Source organism: Eptatretus burgeri, chromosome 14, assembly GCF_056783735.1.
Source record: "Eptatretus burgeri isolate ZD-2024b chromosome 14, Ebu_testis_v1, whole genome shotgun sequence".
In the NCBI taxonomy this organism is placed as follows: Eukaryota; Metazoa; Chordata; class Myxini; order Myxiniformes; family Myxinidae; genus Eptatretus; species Eptatretus burgeri.
Window position 1 is genome coordinate 36,011,620 of NC_140974.1, and position 23,944 is coordinate 36,035,563.

Below are 23,944 nucleotides of genomic sequence, written 5' to 3' on the forward strand. Positions count from 1 at the left end.
GCCTGCTTCTTCATCATTATGGAATTTTGTCCTGGACATCATTATGACATTTTGTCTGGGACATCATTACGGCGTTTCGTCTGCAACGTCATTACGGTGTTTCATTTGGGACATCATTACAGTGTTTCATATGGAATGTCATTATGGCGATTTGTCTGGGACGTAATTGCAGCATTTTGTCCGGGACGTCATTGCAGCATTTCGCCTGGGACATCATTATGGCATTTCATCTGGGACGTCATTATGGTGTTTCATCTGGGACGTCATTACGACATTTCATCTGGGATGTCATTACGGTTTTTCTTCTGGGACGTCATTATGGTGTTTCGTCTGGGACGTCATTACGCCGTTTTGTCTGGGATGTCATTACAGCGTTTTGTCTGGGACGTCATTACGGTGTTTCGTCTGGGACGTCATTACGGTGTTTCGTCTGGGACGTCATTACGCCATTTTGTCTGGGATGTCATTACAGCGTTTCGTCTGGGACGTCATTTTGGCGTTATGTCTTTGACATCATTACAGCATTACATCTGGGACATCATTATTTCTAGAGCTAGGCTGGGCCTCTCCAGATGTGCACGTCATACTGGAGTCCAGCACTCCACCCGTTCCATCATTTCACTGATGGCAGTTGATCAAAATAGCCCATACATCTGACTCTAATTGAGGACCTTATGCAACAGGCTGAATGCTGGCTCATCGGTGTCGGGATGACGGATTTAATAAGATGGCAGTGTAGTAAGACAGTAATTAATCTAGCGGTAGGGTAGGCTTTTGTGGCGGTGTATTATTCATGACTCAATGAGAATTGCATCTTGCAACTTGTAAAAACTAGACCTAATTTGACATCACAATGTCGACCGATATGCTTCCTTCCACATTAAGTCTTTGCTGACTCTAACTTTGACCTCAATATCTAATGTGTACATATGTATCATGGAACATGTGCTTCTCCTCCTCCTCTTCCTTCGTAAGGGGTGAGGTCCAATGGCACCAAACTTCTGCCCTGCTTTGAGCATGATACTCCTCCACCTCCCTCTCCCCTCAGCCAACTCTCTCCACTCTCCAACCACCCCTACCTTACAGATATCCCTCCTCACACAATCCTCCCATCTCAACCACGGTTTACCTCTTTTCCTCCTACCTTGCTCCCTCAATCTATCCGATCTCTTCGCCATTCTCTCTTCCCCCATCCGCACCAAGTGTCCAGGCCATTTAGCTGGCATTTTACCAATCTCCCCGTCTAGTTTGTGCTTAGTTTAGTTCAAATCCCATTGTCAATGGTATCACATTAACAGGCATTTAAATGTGACCTCTGACCCTTGACCTTTTAGTAACAAATAACCTGTCATGGATGGACGCACTGACGGAGGGTTATACATACTTGTACCAAAGTTTGATTTAAATCCCTTCAGCTGTTCTCAAGTATCACATTTTTCCTTGACATGACCTCTCACCTTTGACCTCTTGATGCTGAATTTAATCAGTTCATCTTTGCATCATAATATATACTTTTCCGAAGTTTGGTAAAAATCTCATCAATAGTTCACAAGTGAGCACGGCAACAGAATTTTTACCGAACCGGACCTCTTGTACCAAATTTGACTTGGATCCCTTCAGCCGTTCTTAAGTTATCTCAGTAATGAAAACCTATCATGGACAGATGAACAGCCAGAAAATATAATGCCTCTGGCAACTTTGTCAGTGGAGGCATAACAAAAAAGAACACATAACATCTGATCACTGAGAACATAAAACAAATTCATAATATTATTTTTTGGAGAAAAAGTGTGCGCATTACGGAAAGTCATGCTGGGTTGTTAGCAGAAAACAAAATGTGGCTGGAATCAACAAATAAAAAATTGCAAATATTGACTGGCAATTAACTGTATTGTAACTATATATATATATATATATATATATATATATATATATATATATATATATATATATATATATATATATATATATATATATATATAGCTTTTGTTGTTGTTCAGCTACCATCAGCGAAGCGATGAGTAAAATGCTTGTTTTATATATGGATGGTGAGAAACGAAGAGAATGTTTGGGTGCATGTTGTGCAGAGGCAATATGATAGTTGGATGAAGTGTGGAGAACACATCATGTAAATCTGTTTTCACCCAGCATGTTTCTACCATGGAATTCCATCCCTCCATTTGGGACCATACTCTGTGCAGAGCGTCAGTGCTGTCTAAGCAGTCTCCTTAGCTATTGGGCACAATCTTGGACAGGTCGTCACTCCGACACAGGATACCAGCAAGCTGGCATTCATTTTGCCAACCTCTGAAGGATGGCAGGCAGAGTCAACCCCACCTGGTACGAATTCAACAGCCAAGGTGGATTTGAACTCGGGATCCTAAGATCCCAAGCCCACCACCCAAACCATAAAGCCACACCAAGCATACCATGGAATTGTGTGCTAAGAAACCATATACACGAGGATAAATGGCAATACACATTGCTCATAGCAATGATAAATGGCTCATAGCATTGAAAGTGGCAATGAAGATGGTGCACATGATCTGAAAGAAGGTATATGGTGATCTGGGAGTCACCAATGGACATTAGGACAAAAAGCACAACCTTGCAGGTTGCAAAAATAGTTGGCCTGTTTAGTGCTTGATTGGCTTGCTTAGCGTTCTCATTCGAACCAATGGTTCATGTTGCTGAAAACGCAGGTTCAAATGCCGAGTAAAACCTGATAATTCACATGAAAATACAATGATGTCTGATAATCTATATGTTCAGCATGCGATTAGGTACAACCTCCATTAAAAGCTGTAAATAGATTTTTTTTATTTTTACTAAAATTGCTGCATAATTCGGGCAGACTGAAGGGTCCCAGATGGCAGAATTTCCTCTAGGATACTGAATGTAGAAATGGAATCCCCACTGGAGGATCTGGTCAACTTAGAAGAAGCGGCGGAAGTCACAAGAGCTGTTATGGAGAACTTAACCAGGGCAGTTCTGAGCAAAGGCCAGTCGGGGGAAGGGAAACCTGACCAGGTTGTGAAAATCTCGAAGTACCTTTGATAGTCAATACATACTCTCAGGTTCAAGGTGACCAAGACCTTGCAAACATAATGATTACAACACATTCACAGTAGCTGTAAGGATCGTTAAAATAATAGATGTGTGTGTGTGTGTGTGTGCGTGCGTGCGTGTGCGTGCATGTCTGTGTGTTTGTTGGGTAAGTGTATGTGAATGCTTTGTTCATGTGAAATAAGGAAACACAAAGGGACCCAAGATAATGTAGATAAATGTGCCGGTGCATGTATGACATGGTGGGTGAGCGTGATCACCATCTGCAGAATCACCAATCAACATGAGTCTGGATATCATACATTATATCATATGCTTTTTATCATTTCCTCAGAAGTTTATATCATGTGCTGTCATGTGAAATTTACAAAAACAAATGACAGGTTGAACATGTGTTTGTTTTGTGAGGATCATTCAGAGTTTTTTTTCATTAAGACTGCACCCTCAGTTTGATAGACCCATAAGAATACAATATGATCATCCAACAATAAATTAATAAATGAGTTAACAATAATTATTATGCAAGCTTTCACAGTATAATTCGGATGATGGAATCATAAATCCTACAATTAATTTGCAATTGGTCACTGGCTTTGACACCAATTACAAATTTTTCTGATGGACTCTAGGCATCAAAACACTACATCTATCGAAGAGTTTCAAATGGAGCACCTCACCGCCATTAGAGCATTTGAATTTGCATCAGATGTGGCAATAAATGTGAATTGTTGCTCCCAGCTTGCTGGCCGATGACAGACGCCATTTGCATTTTTGCCAGCTCCATCCTTACTTCGTTTAGAATTCTGTGTGAGTACGGGTTAGCTGGTGTTTACTATTAATGAAACTACAACTTTTTCCACCTCTTCCCAGGTTGTTGAGGCACCCACAATTAGCTGTGAACGTTTCCATCGCTGACAATTCATCCAGGATAGGTCACCCACCACTCAACTGCATGGTGTTACCAAACCAACTCCATCAGAGCAAAAATTTGTAATTTGGTTTGGGCGCCGTCGATAACTCACCGACTCCTCTTGAAATACACCATGGGATCTTTAAAGGATAACCCAAATGCAAACTGCATTGTTTTTTTTGGAAAATCATTGAGAATCATTGATCACGGTCTGATTTGACGGGAAAAAAATTTGAAATTTATTTTGCCAGTCACAAAGTGTCGAAAAAAAGCCCAAGAGTATCGATTTTCAATTTCACCAGTGACGTCACACCATGAAATGGTGGCTTGACATAGAGAAACAGCAAATTTCGACCTCGGATTCCGATATTGATTCCACCATGGTTAGCGACTCCGAAGGTTCTCAGAATGTTGAAACTGATCAGTGGGATGTTGAAGAAACTAATGGAGACAAAATTAGTGATGGAAACGCTTTTGTGGGAAATTGCGGAGCCGTGTTGTTTTGAGCCTTGTGCGAGCGATTCAGACGAAGAAGGCAGAAGTGTCCGTGAAGATGAAAACGCTGGTTACATGATCAGCTCAGCTTGGTAGGGTTTGGTTTTACATTCAATTGGCGGTTTACAAGAGAGGGATTTTGTATTAATTTATAAATCAGTTTATATATTACTCAAGCAGAAATACTCATCACCCGACACACTCTGACATTGCAGACAAAATGGGTGATGAATGCTTTGTCCCGTCACAGCCTGAGCAGGTGTCTTGTATGTGGTGAGATCGTCCGCTTTCATACTTTCTCCAGACGCCATTTGTGTCTGTGCCGTGTCCCACCGTCATGTCCATGAGGTGTCGATGTCTCTCCCCAGTGGATGGGGGATTGTGGAAGGGGGGGTGAGGGTGGATGGGGGGGTGTAGTATGGTGATGGTTATTGTGGGGGTGATGATTGTGCGGGGATGTGGAGGAGGGTGAGAAGGTGGTGGGTATTTTTGGGGTGATGGGGGATTGTGGGGGGGGGATTGTGGGAGGATCCTGGAAGTTTGAGCATCCTTGGTCAAATCCTCTTGGAGGAGTCGATGATGATACATACTGTACATACTTTCTCTCCATTATAAATAGATGGTGGTTCATTTGATTTGTAGAAATTTGTGTTGATACTAGATAATTATTTTTAAGTGCTGTTGAGGTCACTGCCAGGCAATGGCCACAGGTGTTTGATTCACCGCTCAAATCGCCCATGTACATGTGCTGGTAGCTGGGTAGCGATGGTGTTACAATTTCGAGCAATGGCTGTTTCTTCTGCTTCATCATGGGGCATCCTCTCTCAATCGTGGTGGATAACCTCACGATCTAGCCATCTATGTTGTTTCATAAAGTGCTCTGTAAAATGTTCCAAGCACAAAAGTGAACATTTGTTAGGCCCAATCCAAATGAAAGTATTTTGAACAAAGTACCTCCAATTTCTGGTAAACTTGGACTCTTTTGACCATTGGTGTAGGATGATACAATCTGTTTGTATTACTATACAAGTACCAACATATATATTTTGTAGTGTATCAAAGAATAGATTAGCGTCGAGGTGGTCTGAGCATTTGGGTTGCCCTTTAAAGTCCATCAACTAATGCTCGCTCAACATCTACCGGAAGGACAGAACAGTCATTGATGCAATACCCCCACCTGGAAAGCACCAATGTGACCGTTTATAGTCAGGATGTGAACCCAGACAAAACAGTCCAAAGGTAAGTGTGCTCACTACCTCTGCACTGGACAGCTCAAAAGTAAGTGTGCTACCTGTACATATGTCATCTCATCTCCTGTCATACTATGAGAATAGCACATTTGTCAATTGCGTTGTGTCCACCTGAAAATGAATTGACAAGCTGCGAAAGAGAGGACAATCTTCATCCAAAAGAACAAGCAGGCAAACAAGCTGCTGTTCAGGTCCTACTTCAAAGCAGGCCGTGAATAGGCCAGCTGGACACGTGTGAGGACTTCTGGACACTTCCTTAACATCACGGCTCATATTACTCCTCTCATCAAAGGTTCGCCGCTTTCTCGAGCGACAACTTCACCCTCCTGCTCCTTTCATCCCGTGGTCCCCTTCACAGCAGGCGATGCTTGACTGGTTTTCAAACTTACCCGCTGTAAGGAAAAGTGCAAATGCAAATGGGAGCAATAGGCCATACTTGTCAACAGCCCGATCATCGACAATATGTTGACCATCAGTGGAACAAGGAATCGCAACATGAACAAAAGGGTTGAAGGCATTTTGCTTGTTAGCGTGAAGTACATCACACCATCCTGAGGAGGTGAGGGGTGTTGGAAAACTTGGCATGCATTTGCACTTGGAAAATATCCTCACACCACATAACAAAGGAACGGAGATACCAGGAAATGTCGGAATAAACGGCCCTAAGTCCGGAAATCTGGTGACGACCTTAAAAAAGAGCCATCGGAACAAAACTACTGTGAAGAAAAATAAGAACGACAAATGACAAATGAGATTAAGCCTTGATAGTTCAATCAAAAACCCCATAATGAAGATAAACAGGAAGAGAGAGAGAGAGAGAAGAGGGCAAGAAACAAAGCAACCTGCAAGTAAATTGAAAGAGGTAGTGGAAGGTTAATGATGGATAAAAGATCATGGTTAAGGATCGGATGACGACCAGAGATGGCGGTACACCACCAGGTTGAAGTCATGGAGGAAACAGTGTGAATGAACATACTGGGTGAGGAGGTTGCACAAATGGGAAAAGAAAGGAAATAAATGTAAAAAATAAATAAACGGAAAAAGTAAAATGTACAGGGAGTAGTATATCGTTTTCTGGCTCAAGAAAGAATTCCAAAAGTGAAGGAGCAGGGTGTGAAGAGCTTAGGAAGAGCGTTGGAAGTTTCTTTGTCAGATAGGAAGGTGGGAGTGAGAGGTTGAGTTCGTGGATGGAAAAGTTTGAGCTGTCAATAGAAATGTGCCACCATGTGAATCGAATTTGTGGCGTTCCCATCGTAGGTTGGTACCAAGGCACCGATGTCCACTTATGCTGGATGAGAGAGCTCTGAGCATGGTGGACATAATCAAAAGTACATTAAATAGTTGGTTAATATGTGGTTTTTGTATACATGCCTCTCAACTGTAGCCTTGTCCAGTAAAAGTGTGTCTCCCATTGAGGGCACTATCAGAGGAAGTTAAAATTCCTAAAAGTAGACTTTGTATTGGCTGCTGAAAAAATCTGCTGACTCTGTTATGAGAGAGACAAAGGTAGACGGAAGACCAGGTGAGAGGTGTCTGGTCTGACTACCCAGTTTGTGAAAGACTTGGGCCAAAAGCTTTCCCCAACCAACTCCACAGAGTCGGAATTATCTGTGCTGTTGAGGTAGTAGTAAAAGACTTATGTTTCATTGACGATTTACTTCTCGAGAACGATGCCACCATCATTTCTGCTGAGCCCAAATATGTAACTTACAACTGTCGCTCAAAATTTCAAGTTTCGCTCATCGTTACTACCTTTATGGTTGCAGCTTCTAATCACTTCGGGAGAAGTACTGAGGTTAATCGAAACATCGAAACATCAACGGGTAATATTAAGGTGAATACCCAATTCATGTTTGAATTAAGCAAGCAAAAGCACCCGTCCCCCGTGACGGGAAAAGTTAAAGTTAATATCTCATTTTAAATTATTTGATGGACTTGAAAAAGGTTCATTGTGTTGCATTAAAAAAAAAATCCGACCTTTTCAATTATTTGAGATCAATTGGTCATCCTTTTTGCAAAAAATTGCTATATCGGTCACTTTAGCCTCGATTTGCAGCCTCAAAACGGTCTCTGAGGCTTGAGCCACACAGACCATGTTACTTCGCACACAAAGTTGTATCAGTACCGAGTAAGGAGTTTGTAGCTTTAAAGATGTGGCCGTGCATAAGGAACGGAGAGAGTGAAAGAGAGATTTACATGCGCGCGCGCGCGCGCACACACACACACACACACACACACACACACACACTCAAAATTCAGAATCTTTGCATTTTAAAGGTGAGATGAATTGTTTAAGTTAAGTGTGTATATGTCCCAAGAGCGAATAAACTCATCGTGATATCCTCAACGTTCCTTTTGCCACGTAGACTTGTAAAGCAAACTTTGTAGCAGTTTTACTTCCTCGCGTCTCGCTGGCGAAGGTTAAAGCTCCTCGAGACGTGGAGCCACGAGTCGGTGGCGGCAGAAAGCAAACAGCCTGGGAAAGGACGGGCGGGGCATTTCACGTGAGAAACCTTCATGGCTCGGCTCCCGCTGCCGATCTGCATGTCAAAGACTCACTCGGGAAGGCTTTGGTTCGAGGGTCACTGAGCTAGCAGGCCACGGAGCACCGATCGTGCCCTCAGGAAACTTTCTGAGAATCCAGTTCCCTGAGTCATGAAACTCATAAAGTCACAAAAACTCTTTGAAATCAAACCTGAACTTGTCGCTCACCTCCGAGCTCGCTGAACATGATATTCATCTTGCTCTGACACCTTCAGGGAAATTAGACATGGGTACGTTTCAAAATATATATTTCAGAAATCCCATCTCACTATATTCCTTACACCAAGGGTCATGGACATATTACGTATGCAAAGTGTAAAAATTGACTCCAACCCACCACTTCATCCTCTTTTCCACCTCTCCCTCGAATTCCGAACAGCTCTGGAATTACCCCCCCCCCCTTTCCTCATCATCCTTCACCCTCCTTCCCCTTTTGCATTTGTATCAAGATTTGGTACGTGGCCCTTTCAATACCCACGATACCCATTCTACTTATCCTCACCATGCAATTCAATGACAGATCAAAGTCAGTTTGATGGAAACAAAAAATATCCTTCACTTTGAAAATCGCCAACTATTGACGTTCAACAGAGACGATGATTGATTGTTGGTCAATAAGTTAGGGACAACTTTACTCTCTGCTTCATCTTCTTCATCGAAAATTCCAACCAACCTCCTTTTGACTAATACATAAGGTGGATTTAACCCTTTCCTGTGCATCCTCAGATAGTCATCATGGACAATGTTATAATGAACTAAATACATCCGATTTTATTGCCGTCGTTTTTAACCGTTGCTTTCAACATCATTGCATAATCCGTGCAATCATCCTTACGTCACAAGTCATCTTGTCGTGGGAATCGAGATGACCGAACAGTAACAAGCCCAGGAGCCGGGTCCAAGTAAATAAACGTTAGTTGCGTCGAGGTGTCAATTCAGCGGAAGCAGACAAGCCTTTGGAATCAAATCCAACGTGAGGATCAAGAGCCCGTGCGATGAAAGCTTCGTGTTTCCCACGATGAGCCGCCGCTGGGCGTTTCCCCCATCTCACCTCAGCCATGATCGGAATGCCACCTGACCAGTTTCGCTCTTCTTTCACAAACTGCAAGGCCCGAGGCTCACAACAGCTTTAGGACAAGGGACAAGGATATCTCCACATGAAGGACTTCAGTAATGGGGTGATGAAGCAATATCGATGAAGGATGGAATGTGGAATGATGAATAGATGTAGAAATATTCCTTCATCATTTTTCTTGCAAAGCACACACAAACAGACAGACAGACAGACAGACAGACAAGCCGGTGGGCGACATGGGTGGTCGCAATATAATTGCATACTAGACATACGGTTTTTGACGGATTGGGCTGAAATTTTTTGACAAAGAGGTTGATTATAGTGCGCATAAAAGCACGGAAGCCGATTTTTGATTTTCGAAAATATATATATATATAAATATTTTTCGGATTTTTTTCAAATAATTAAAAGTCCCGTTGCTAGACAACGGTGGCGTCCATAGCAACGGTGCTCAAAAGCATACAACTAGATCCTGGTATTAACCTACCAGTCAAGTTTCATCAAAATCAGTTGACTCCTCTGGCCTCCAGAGCTGTCCATTACATACAAACAAACAGACGGACACACAGACAGATGGAAAACCTGAGACTAAGGGTAGTCTAGTGACCACCCAACAGACAGACAGACAGACACACAGTGCATTGCTTGGCAAACTCTGTTTCCACATGGACTGAAGAGGTTTTTGTAATGTTGGATTACCTTGACTAACGGGCTTTTGACAGAAGTTCACCATTAAACATGGTGGTCACTTATAACGGATTCAGCAAGTTTGGGAGAATTACTACATCGTGCACATGTCAGTACTCGTCATACTCTGTCCCGCTTGAAGTGTACAGTAATTGGAATTTGACCAACCTTGGACTAAGCCCGTACTTTTCAAAAGCACTCTTCATACACATCATACGTGTCCACATGTCTGATCTGATCCGGACACAATTTGGATCATCCCACGCGTCGATGCAAGAATTTCTGGAAAAGCAACAAGCAACAGCTGAATGCTGAAGGCATCTGGATCATTCTAACACAAGCAAGTCTAAACACAGGAAAAAGGCAATTGTACTCAAACATGCACAGTATTTGCTGGACGATACATACAAACTCCAGCAAGGCCGTGTGCATGCGAAAAGAGGAAAAACAGCTCTCTCTCTCTCTCTCTCTCTCTCTCTCTCTCTCTCTCTCTCTCTCTCTCTCTCTCTCTCTCTCTCTCTCTCTCTCTCTCTCTCTCTCTCTCTCTCTCTCTCTCTCTCTCTCTCTCTCTCTCTCTCTCTCTCTCTCTCTCTCTCTCTCTCTCTCTCTCTCTCTCTCTCTCTCTCTCTCTCTCTCTCTGTGTCTGTGTCTGTGTCTGTGTCTGTGTCTGTGTCTGTGTCTGTGTCTGTGTCTGTGTCTGTGTCTGTGTCTGTGTCTGTGTCTGTGTCTGTGTCTGTGTCTGTGTCTGTGTCTGTGTCTGTGTCTGTTTAGTTAGTTAGTTAACCAAGTTAGTTTAGGATTTGGTAATTTGAATTGATGGAACATTTCAAATCCATCTGTCTGAATTGTTACATCTCGATCAGAGGAAAATAAATTAAGAGGTATTCGGTTACATCTATTTATTGCATATGCAAAACTGTGTTGGGCATTTTAACACCTCCTCCCGATATGAATCATGTACACACCAGTGTGAACCCCCACCCCTTGCCTCTCGACGTGGACACCAGACCATGAGTGCAGCGGCCCAATCGCCTCGTGCGTATAGAATAAATATATGACGATAAACAATGTGGGTCATCTGCATATTATTTCTCCAAGTGGGGGAATGAGGAATGGAAGCGCTTATTCATAAGGAAAGAGATCGTTTGGGGATTTCGAAAGAGGGGGAAAAGAAGGAAACGTGGTGTTTGGGAGAAAATAGTGGAAAAAAAAATGTCGTGTTTAGGAAGGAGTAAGAGAAGGAAATAGAGGTGCTATGTGTGGAACAGGGAAAGGGGAGGGACACTTGAAATCCTGAAATTTTTCAAAAAAAAAACGTGTGTATATATATATATATATATCTATCTATAATTCCAGCAATCTCTGTGTGTCTGTCTGTCTGTCTGTGTCTGTCTGCGACCGACGTTTCTCGACGACTGCTGGTCCGATCTCATTGAAACTTGCCAGGAATATTGCCAGGGACCGGGGGATGTGCCTTTTCGAGGTTTGATATCAATCGGACGAGCGGTTCCCAAGTTACGGCCATTTTACTGCTTTTTCAGTGTTGAAAAGGTGTATATATGGCAGCTGAAGGTGTCGTTCCACCTTCTCACCTTATCATGCCAATTTTTCTCAGAATAATGATAACAGCATATTAATAATAATAATAATAGCACAATAATTGGCAGTACACAATAATATCACAATAATTGAATAAAAAGAATAACGTGATACAATGACCAATGTATGTCAACCAATAACGACCTATATATTGTCTGTCAACCAGACAGGACACAGTGCTACGACATCACGAATGACGTCAATTAATGTTTATTTATTTTTTTAATTTTTTTGCACGATTGATGGTCCAATCTGATTGAAACTTGGCAGGAATATTGCTGGGGACCCGCGGATGTGCCTTTTCGAGGTTTGATATTAATGGGACGAGCGGTTCCCAAGTTACGGCCATTTATCTGTCGACCAATATCTGCGAGAGAGGGGACGGGAGAGGGGAGGATGAGAGTGGGGGCGAGAGAGAGGGGCGAGAGAGGAGGGGGAGAGATGAAGGGCGAGACTAGGAGGAGAGGGGGGCAAGAGAGGGGTGAGAGAGAGGGGGTGTGAGAGGAGCGAGAGAGGGGGGGTGAGAGTGAGGGGGGCGAGAGAGAGGAGGGTGAGAGAGGAGACGAGAGAGGGCTGCACATACTGGCACGCACCTACGGGCCCGCCCCGACGGGCCCGTACTACTCTATCTATAATTCCAGCAATCTCTGTGCGTCTGTCTGTCTGTCTGTCTGCGACCGCCGTTTCTCGATGACCGCCGGTCCGATCTCATTGAAACTTGCCAGGAATATTGCCAGGGACCCGCGGATGTGCCTTTGAGGTTTGATATCGATCGGACGAGCGGTTCCCAAGTTACGGCCATTTTACTGCTTTTTCAGTGTTGAAAAGGTGTATATATGGCAGCTGAAGGTGTCGTTCCACCTTCTCACCTTACCATGCCAATGTTTTCTCAGAATAATAATAACAGCATATTAATAATAATAATAATAATAATAGCACAATAATTGGCAGAACACAATAATATCACAATAATTGAATAAGAAGAATAACGTGATACAATGACCAATGTCTGTCAACCAATAACGACCTATATATTGTCTGTCAACCAGACAGGACACGGTGCTATGACATCACGAATGACGTCAATTAATGTTACTTTTTTAATTTTTATTTTTTGCACGATTGACGGTCCGATCTGATTGAAACTTGCCAGGAATATTGCTGGGGACCCGTGGATGTGACTTTTCAAGGTTTGATAATAATCGGATAAGCAGTTCCCAAGTTGCGGCCATTTTCTGTCAACCAATGACGAGACATTGCTATGACATCACGAATGACGTCACAATTAATGTTTATTTATTTATTTATTTTTACTTTTTTGCACGATTGACGGTCCAATCTGATTGAAACTTGCCAGGAATATTTCTGGGGACCCGTGGATGTGCCTTTTCGAGGTTTGATATTAATCGGATGAGTGGTTCCCAAGTTACGACCATTTATCTGTCGACCAATATCTGCGAGAGAGGGGGACTGGAGAGGGGAGAATGAGAGTGGGGGCGAGAGAGAGGGGCTAGAGAGGAGGGGGGAGAGATGAAGGGTGAGACTCGGGGGAGAGGGGGGAAAGAGAGGGGGAGAGAGAGGGGTGGGAGTGGGAACGGGAGAGGGGGTGTGAGAGGGGGTGTGTGAGGGGGTGTGAAAGGGGGGTGTGAGAGCGGTGAGAGAGAGGGGCGAGAGAGAGGGGGAGAGAGGAGGGGTGAGAAAGAGGAGGGGTGAGACTAGGGGTGAGAGAGGGAGAGAGAGCGGGGGGCAAGAGAGGGGAGGGAGAGAGAGGGGAGGGAGAGATAGGGGCGAGAGAGGGGGCAAGAGGGGGGCGAGAGAGGGGAGGAGGGGAGAAAGGGGAGTGAGAGAGAGGGGCGTCACAATTCAAGAGAAGGGGAGAGAGGAGGGGACGAGAGAGGGGGCGAGAGAGAGGGGCGAGAGAGGAGGGGGAGAGAGGAGGGGCGAGACTAGGGGGGAGCGAGGAGGGACGAGAGAGAGGGGGCGTCACAATTCTTCTTCGTTTGATATGACGTCGCAATTGATGCTGGGGACCAGAGTATGTTTCCCAGGTGTTTCCCAAGTTATGTCCATTTATGACAAGGTTGGTCCAATCTAATTGAAATAATGCCCCAATCCAATCGTCGTTTACGCACCTACGGGCCCATACTAGTATATATATAATATATGGATGCAAACAAACACGACATAATATTGACTGAAGCTTTTCATGCTGCACTCTTCAGGGTAAAAATCGCAGCAAGTGAAAGAGGAAGTGAAGACGTGTGCTTTATCCGCAGGTCTCAATAAAGTAGACGCTGATTGGTTCAACCGTAATGATGTCATGGTTAATCCGAATGCCCATTGGTCGGCTCATCATCTTCACCTCGAGCTTCCATTGGCTGGAGCAGAGTTCGTCGATGATTGACGTTTGCAACCACATCCTGGAGAGAGGGGGGATGGGTTTCGGGAGGGGTTTCCCCTAACGTCCATTCACCATTTGTTACCGTACTTCCCTTGATCGTTCCATGCTGAAAGACACACAGAGATCGTACAAATTCCTTTTGACGACATAATATTGGATCAGTGGTAAGGATGAAAGTTGCTTCCAACATACGTAAATGAAACGAGCTCCGACCTCGGCTCAATATCCTGAACATATCTACATTGTACTGGTCTGCACAGATAGGGTTGGCAACCAGGTGCTGTGCAATGGCAGACGAAGCAGGTACAGTGGCCGCTGGTTGCTGGATATTTCTGCATGCTCGCACTGGTTGTGTTCTAACCCTCAATCTTTCTTCGAATCACCAAGGGGACGTGTTGTTTGATCCGATCAGCCAATCTTAGTGTTGTGTGGCCCACGTACCGAGCTTCACATCGGCACTTAAACTCATAGATAACATTTATGGTTTGTGAGATGGGAAGCACATCCTTGTTAACTGATGTCAGCGAACGGTGAGAGGTAAAGATTACTCGGGTTTGCACAACCAGAAACGTGTTGGACACGACATGTTTGATTTATACTTCAAACCTTCATGATGATTTCCCTTTCCACGGCATTCTGATATAGACTGGACATTTGTCTGGACCAATACTCTGATCTTTTGTCATGTTTAGAAACTTGTGTATGTATCTCTTTACTATATGCTCAGGATAACCATTCTCACCGAGTATATTCATGATTGTCAATTTCAGCAGGAAGATTACAAGGTGAACAAATCCTCTGTGCTCTGTTAACCAGGATATTGATCAAGGCAATTTTGTTTCTCGTGGAGCTGTAGGAATCCCACCGAGTATACTGTCCTGTGAAAGTCTGCTTCTGGTAGACGGATGTTGTGAAACCAATGTTGGATCTATCAACCAATGTTGTAGTAATCAACAATAAACCTTTTCGATCGGCTTTATTCTCACAAAACCCATACGCATATCTACAACAACATAAATATACATAGGGTAAGAATAACAAAATACAATAACTTGTACACATAATACTGAAGGCAAACTCCATACTCTAATCCCAATTACATTCCTCAGAGTACACCATTCCTAATACAGTATACTACATACCATTACTGTTCCAGCACGACCCTCCACGGAGCACGCGGCATACGAGTCATCACCAGCCACCGAGTCATCACCAGCCACCGACCCCCATACACAGTGCTGCCACATCCGCCCAATCTCCGTTGCTGCCAATCACAGTACGGCACTTCATTATCACAACATTCACCCCCTTCCGAGAAATATATCTCTATAAATCTATTCTAATAGGAGGACGAATGGTGCGACCAGATCTTCTTGGCACTGGAGGGTTATCCACAGCATCTGATTGCTGTGGAGTTGCAGGAACCATATCAGGAACGAGATCACCCCCCCCCCCTCTGAGCAGGGTGCGTCTTGGGGACTACCCTGGGGAATTACATTTTCTTCAGAAGCCTGAGGTAGAATTTGGGGTTCACTCTTGGATGGGGTTCCAATTGGGGCTAAGTGTCTAACAGAGACCATAGTTTCCCTGCCATCCGGGTAGCGAATATGGGCATAGTGGGGTCCTGCTTGGAGGAGGTCGACTTCATCCACAAGGGGATCAGTTTTATTCGTGCGTACGTGACGCTTCAGCAGGACTGGCCCAGGATTGCAGAGCCAAGTAGGCACCGAGGCTCCCGAGGAAGAACGACGAGAATAGTTCAGAAGTCTTTCATGAGGGGTAGCATTGGTTGCTGTAGACAACAGTGAACGAATTGAGTGGAGAGCATCAGGCAGAACAGTCTGCCAGCATTTGATGGGTAGATTGCGGGATTTTAGAGCCATTGTGATTGCCTTCCAAATGGTACCATTGAACCTCTCCACTTGGCCATTCCCTTGAGGATTATAGCTAGTGGTTCTGCTACCAGCGATCCCCCTACTGGCAAGGAAGTCTTGTAATTCCTTGCTCATGAAGGAGGGTCCCCGGTCCGAATGAATGTAAGCCGGCATTCCGAAAATAGCGAACAGCTGACAGAAGCACTTGATAACCGTGGAAGTGGTCATGTCGGCACAAGGAAATACAAAAGGAAACCGTGAATATTCGTCCACAATGTTAAGAAAATACTGGTTCTTATCTGTACTCGGAAGAGGCCCCTTGAAATCTATATTGAGACGCTCAAATGGCTGAGTAGCTTTTATGAGTCGAGTCTTATCTGGTTGGTGAAACTTGGGCTTGCATTCTGCGCATATTCTACAAGATCCAACAAGCTGCCGGACATCCTCCACAGAATATGGCGTATTCTTAGATTTCACAAAATGGTATAAGCGGGTAACCCCTGGGTGGCACAAGGCTTCGTGGAGGTTAAACAGTGAATGTCGATCGTGGCATGCCATCCCACAATAAGACCTGGAGAATGTATCAGAGGGAATGTTTTCTCGACCAGGACGATACACAATGTCAAAATCATAGCAAGATAATTCCATCCTCCAACGCATGAACTTATCATTCTTTATCTTATTTTTATGCTGCTTATCAAACATATAGCTCACTGATCGTTGATCTGTCTTTATAGTAAAATGTCTGCCTGTCAAATACTGTCTCCAGTGGCGAACTGTTTCAATAATAGCCTGGGCCTCCTTCTCAATAGAAGCATGACGACATTCGGGTCCCTGAAGGGTTCGGGAAAAGAAGGCTACCGGACGTCCTGCCTGGGTGAGGACTGCAGCAATTGCTACATCCGAAGCATCGGTCTCAACTTCGAAGGGTATGGATTCGTCAATCGCCCTCACCACTGAACCTTGAATGTCTTGCTTAAGAAGATGGAAAGCCGCTTCTGCTTCCCTTGTCATGGGAAATGTAGTAGTGGCACACAGTGGGCGGATCTTGCTTGAGTAGTCATATATCCACTGTGAATAATAGGCAAAGAAGCCAAGGATGCGTCGGAGCGATTTCATGTCCCGAGGCACAGGCAAGTCCTGCAAGGGTCGGAGTCGTTCAGGATCCGGGCGCATTTCCCCTCCTTCCACCACATATCCGAGAATACTGAGCCTGTTAGTTGAAAAGATGCATTTGTCTTCATTGTAAGTTATATTCTTTCTCTTCGCAGCCTCAAGAAATTTCGTGAGATTAGCATCATGCTCTTCCTGAGTCATGCCGCAAATAGTAATGTTGTCTAAGTAAGCAAATGTTCCAACCAGTTCTTCTTCTTGGATGAATGAATCCACGATACGTTGGAAGCAAGCCACTCCGTTGGTGACGCCAAAGGGAACCCGAGCAAACTGATAAAGGCGTCCACAGGCCTCAAACGCGGTGTATGGCTTATCTTCATTTCTGATGGGGATTTGATGATACGCACTACGGAGATCAATCGTACTAAAAACACGGTATTGAGCAATCTTCTTAACAGTGTCATCTATACGAGGCAGAGGATACCCGTCAAGAAGTGTAAATTTGTTGATAGTTTCTGAATAGTCCACGGCTAAACGTTTCTTGTGAGTTTCGTTCTTAACGACAACAACCTGTGCACGCCAAGAGGAGTTACTGGGCTCTATAATACCTTCCTTCAACATCCTTTGAATTTCCTTTTCAATGAATTTACGATCATCAGGAGAGTACCGGCGTGATCGAGCAGCAACAGGATAACAATCAGCTGTCAAGTTGGCAAACAGTTCTGGAGGGTCAACACATAGTGTACTGAGTCCACAGATAACAAGAGGAGGCAAACTACCTCCATATGTCAGTGTAACACTATCATGCAGTCCCTGAAAATCCTGGCCCAAAACTATATCTGAACACAGCTGAGGGAGTATGGACAGACGCACATCTTGGTAGCACCGACCGTTTACTTTGATATTGACTCGACAGAACCCTGATGTCTGAGCGGTGAAGGAAGTAGATGCCATGGAAACATTGCCTTGGGTGTGATGTACACTTAAGGAATGGCACTTAACGAGGTCGGGATGGATAAAACTTTCTGAACTACCACTATCCATAAGGCCATCCAATTCCACTCCATTGAGCGTGACCCTCACAACTGCCTTTGATAACACCCCTGGGGCAGCGGCAGAAGACACAGCCGCTAGCGTTGCCTGATCAGAGGAAGTTGCACAAGCACCAGTAGCTACTGATGAAGTACTACGGCACACCTTAGCAAAATGACCCTTTTTCTGGCACTTATGACACACAGCCTCTCGTGCCGGACATTTTACACGTGGGTGTTTTAAAAAACCACAAAAGAAACATTTAACTCCCGTAGCAGCCATTACAGTTGTGGGTTCCACTTCACCGGTATTCTGATTGGATGAGGCAGCACCCAATGAACGGGAGGGTTGAATAACACAATAAGATTCTGAATTTCTTTGGGCTGAATCTAGAGATCTCGCCTGATCAAACATGGTAGCTAAATCTAAAGTCTTATTCTCTAATAGACGTTGTCTGATCAGTGGTGACTGCAGGCCGCTAATGAAGGCATCCCTGATGGATTCTTCGCAATGTTGAGTTGCTGTTACAGCCCCAAAGTTACACTCTTTACTTAACGTTTTCAGAGTCAGAAGGTATTCATCTAAGGACTCTCCGACCTGCTGGCGGCGAGTTGCAAGACGATGGCGTGCAAACACTTCATTAGTGGGCTTTACGTACTGTGACTGTAAAGTACGGATAGCCTCATCATAAATGGTACACTCTGATATAGTTTCGTATAGTCTTGGTGAGACAAAATTTGTAAGCAGACTCATCTTATCCAGATTATCCTGTGGTAGAGCTCCCAGGAAGTTTTCGAACGTCTTCAACCAGTGTTTCCATTCTTGTGCCGCTGTGGGTGAACTGGGATCCGAATCCAGCCTCTCTGGTCTCAGCAAACGCTCCATTCCAGTGTAGGCCTCGGCGCTCTTCTGGTTCAATCCAACCAGGTAAGTTTTGTAAGAATAAATTATTGTTGTAGTAATCAACAATAAACCTTTTCGATCGGCTTTATTCTCACAAAACCCATACGCATATCTACAACAACATAAATATACATAGGGTAAGAATAACAAAATACAATAACTTGTACACATAATACTGAAGGCAAACTCCATACTCTAATCCCAATTACATTCCTCAGAGTACACCATTCCTAATACAGTATACTACATACCATTACTGTTCCAGCACGACCCTCCACGGAGCACGCGGCATACGAGTCATCACCAGCCACCGACCCCCATACACAGTGCTGCCACATCCGCCCAATCTCCGTTGCCGCCAATCACAGTACGGCACTTCATTATCACAACAACCAACACATCCAAAAACGGTAAAGTGTTTAACGATTCCAGCTCCGTGGTAAACTTCTGCGCTGGATGGAGAGTGTTGAGCCATGCATGGAAATTCTCACATGCCGTCCGAGACTCAAACGAAGCAAAAATGTCATCAACATACCGATAGTATACGATGGGGGAAATCGACCCTTTGCCGACCAGTAAGTTTCTGCATTTCATGATAGCCTACAAAGATATTTGCAAGAGCTGGGCCTAATGGAGAACCCATGGTCACACCGTCCGTTTGAACATACATCATGTTGTTATAACTGAATTCCACCTCCCTAATTGCTGTTTTCATTAATTCAACGAGGACGTGGTCCGAGATCATCGGTTGTTCCAGATCGGTGTGATACAGCAAATGTACGCATATCTCAATCGTCTCCATCAATGGGACATTCGTGAACAAGCTTTTAATACCAAAGGATGCCATGATGTTGTCCTCACGAGTCGGTGTTTTAGCTTGAATTGATTCTGCAAATGTGAAGGAATCCTTAACCACGAAATGAGAAAGTGCATCCAATACCGGTTGCAGGGACCTCTCCCAACCACTTGGCAAGTTCATGTTGTGCTGATCGCACCATGGACAGTATCGGTCTTTGAGGGATATTCTCCTTGTGAATCTTCGGCAGGTCGTACATTCTTGGACGTTGGGCTCCAACAGGTTTAATTCTGTCGTACACCTCCTTTGATAGTTGTCCACGTTTGAGAAGCTGTAACAGTCGTTTGACGATCTGACCTTCAACCTGAGGCGTGCGGTCATGTTCCTTGACACCGCCCAGATATTTAAATTTGGTTTCGTCTTTCAGGATGTCCATCATCTTGTCGATCTAATCAATCTTATTCATGATTACCACTCCGGTGCCTTTATCCGGTTTACAGATGTGAATGGCAGCATTCCTCCTCAATCCTTGTATTGCCAAGAGAACATCCCGTTGCATGTGAAAATCCGCGACGTCATTCAGGATTCCACAGTACGCATGTGCGAGGTCCGATAGTCTAGCCCTCAGTGCCTGGTCTGCTTCGTTTGACACAGCCGGATGTGTTGATCGTTGAGCGTACAGGAGTTTAAACTCGGCAAAAATGTCTTCCCTCTTGATATTCTGGTTGGGAATGCTGAAGTTAAAACCGTGCGCCAACGCGAACCTTTCCGTGTCAGACGGCTTAAAGTCCGATTTATTGAGTTCATGCCGGGATGAGTCTTTGATCAGGGAACCGAATCGTTTCACCTTCAACCAGTCGATTGTTCGATCGCGTTTCTTCTGCATCGCCATCTCTGCACGTTGGTCAATCGCTGCAATGCTTCTACATAACCGGATCGTATCACACAACGACATGAAACCACGTGCTTCGTTCCAGGCATTGCGTCGGACGCGACGGAGCGCGGACCGTGTGCGATTCAAGCGCCCAATCTCATCCAGAATAAACATCCGCTCCACTGTAGTGCTGTGCTTCATTTTAGAACTGATAATGCGCTTTGTTATAAAGCCTGGGACCACGTTGTGCCGCAGACAAGCCCGGAGAAACCAATCGGATAATTTACCTGTACGACACTTACCACGAAGCCGAACCAAGCCATGAAGCTGCTCGACTTGACATTGTGAGTTAAATAAGAACAGAGTTCAATTTGTTCGACCACTTTATTAGCGTGGAACGACAATAATCAAACAAGTATTGAACAGGTTGAAACACCCACAACATCCCTGGCTCCGGGTCAGGCTGCGCATGCGCACTGGCACAGGGGACCGTCGATATGTAGAAGTACCGTAAAGTACAATGTTCTCTATCTCCCTCCGAGTCTTTATTATGTTAATAGATAAAGGCTGAGAAATTATTAAGTTTAAGGAATGAACAAAAGTTTATATCGCCCATCGTGTGACTATTCCATGGAGTAGTCCTTGTGCCAGGCAGGCACGCTGGTCGCTCTGGTGGATCGGCGTTGACCTATTGCTGGTGCTGGTGGTGTCACATCGGGCCCCAGTGGGGATGGGGCTCTCGGGGTTTCAGGGGCCGATGGTGGCGTCTGAAGGATCGCGTGCCTCGGTGTGCCTCGTCCTGGTGCTGCTGGCGTGTCTAAAACGGGTGTCGTCTTGCGCCGGGGTGTGCATACTGACGTCAGTGCCGGCGTGGGCCCCGTTGGCGTCGCAGATGTCACGGGTTCGCTGTCGAGGTCAGGCAGTTGCGGTGTTACAACGGGTGCAGGTACAGTGATGCGGGTTGCTAGATCATCATAGATAGACTGGGGTGGCAGCTGGTCATTGCGAACTGGGCTAAACTTGCGCAGGAATTTCCTGTTCCGAAGTGTGACTCTGCCCGAGCCGTCGATCTTGATCACGTATTGGTCGTGTTGGCGTACCTCCACGATACTGCCTGTCTTGTCCCATTTTTTGGGTGGAATCCTGTCTGGTTCTGTACGCGGACTAGGTCCCCTACAGCAAGTGGCGGAAGGCGTTTGGTGTGTTCTGCCCAGGTGTCGGCTGTGCGGATATGACGTTTGCGGAGGGCCTCCTCCCTCGCTTTCAGGGTCTCATGCCAAGTGTCGTGCGGTCTGTACTTCCCGGGGATAATTGGGATGAAATCGCGTATCGGGCGGCCAAAGACACACATTGCCGGGGAGATCTTCGTGTCAGGGTCAGGCGTGTTACGATATTGTAGTATCGCTCTCTGCACAGCGTCAGTGTCAAGTTCTCCCTGCGGGCTGGTGTTGTCCATGATAAGTCGTTTCATTGTCTTAACTCCAATCTCCGCGCGACAGTTGCTGTGAGGGAAGGCCACCGATGACAAGCGGTGGTGTACGCCCCATCTGTGCAGGAATGACCTGGTCTCGGTGGAGGTGAACTCCGGTCCCTCATCCGACGCGAGCTCTTCTGGTGTCCCGTACGTCACGAAGGCGCGACGTAAGTGGTTTATGAGTCCGGCGGCGCCACCCGTCGACTTTGAGATGATCGGCCAGTTCGAGTATCTGTCCACCGTCACAAGGTAGTGTGCACCCCTGTGTACAAAGAAGTCCGAGCACACTGCCTGAAAGGGGAAAACGACCGGGATAGGTGGAGTTGGTGGCGCTCCAGGCTGTGATGGTGCCATCCGGTGGCAGTGTTCGCAGTTTTTCCGAGTGGCGCTGATGTCGGCCGACATGCCTGGCCAGAATACAGAGGATTCTGCGTGGGCGGTCATCATTGATACGCCCTGGTGGGCAGCGTGTAGGGCGCTCAGCACATCACCGCGGAGTGAGGGTGGTATGACTACTCGGTCCTTGTATAGGATCACTCCATCTGTCGATGTAATGTTCTCGCGGTACTGGTGATAGTCGCGAATTGTCTCTGGCATCTCGATTTTTGAGTCGGGGATGCCGTTCATTGTCATTCCCTCCAATATGTGCATATCGCCATCGCTGCTGGTGGCTTCCCTGACGCGATCCCATGTTACTGATCACAATGATTCGAGGCCCGCGGCGCACCATGCCAGGTTGTCTTCCTCGACGTCGTCGTCATACTCCGGCTCAGTTTGGCGTAGGAGAGACAGGACGTCAGTGTGCATGCTTGGTTGGAGGTGGGTCGCTATGGTGGCATTGTCATCTGGAAGGTTCATGATTGGAGGTCGCGTGGTGCCGACCGGCCTGCGCGACATGGCATCTGCCGCCTTGTTCTTCATGCCCGGGATATGTATGATGCGGAAGCGATAACGCAGGGTCTTCTCCTTGAGGTTCCTGAGGCGGGGGTTGGGTATGTCGTCAAGTGCTCTGTCCGAAAGGAGTTTCAGCAGTGGTTTGTGGTCTACCGCAACGATCAGGTTCTCGCAGCCAAGTACGAAGTAGCGCGCCTTGTCCAAGGTGTCCGCGACTGCGAGAGCCTCGCCCTCTATGGGCGCGTATCTGGATTCTGCCGCATGTGTAAATCTGCTGCCGACCAGGGTTATTTTCCATCCATCAGTGCAGCAGAATGGTCTAACAGGCATGCATCGGCAGTGCTTTTGAAGCAACCAGAATCCGATTCCCTCCTTCGACCAGTCCGTGGCGATGCATGTTGGCTTAGTTTTGTCAAATATGCGGACACTGTGTTCGATTTCTTGTACGATCACGTCTTTCGACTCGCGGAATATGTCCTCTAACTCCATGGACCACTGGAAGTGTTCTCCACTTTTCAGGAGCTTCCGGAATGGCTGCATTCGTTCGGCCATACTAAAGGCGTATGCCACCTGGTTGACAAGCCCGAACCACGATCTGACGTCGGTGATGTTACGCGGTTGTGGGAAATCGTGGATTGCTTCCAGGTAGCGGCTGCACGGTTGCACGTCGGTCATGGTGATGGTGAAGCCCGCGAAGTCCACCGTGGGTGCGCTGAAGACAAACTTCTCCGGGTTGAGGATGATTCCATTCCGGCCGCATATATCCAGCCATTGGACCGCCTGGAAGTAGCTCCCCTCAATTGTGTCTGACCATAGTAGCGTGTCATCTACGCACTTGGTCTTGTTACCAATGTCCGCGACGATCTCATCGTATCGTCGTGAGTAACCGTCCCCCGATGCCATATACCCTTGTGGGGCAGATAGGTACTGGTAGCGCCCCCATGGAGTGATGAAGGT

At 45.7% G+C, this 23,944-nt stretch overlaps 1 long non-coding RNA gene across 1 annotated transcript in view; it reads right to left on the reverse strand.

Moving 5' to 3' along the window:
- LOC147012963 (uncharacterized) overlaps positions 1 to 23,944 on the reverse strand; it is a 62,916-nt gene that overhangs the window by 31,662 nt on the left and 7,310 nt on the right. The window lies entirely within an intron of this gene.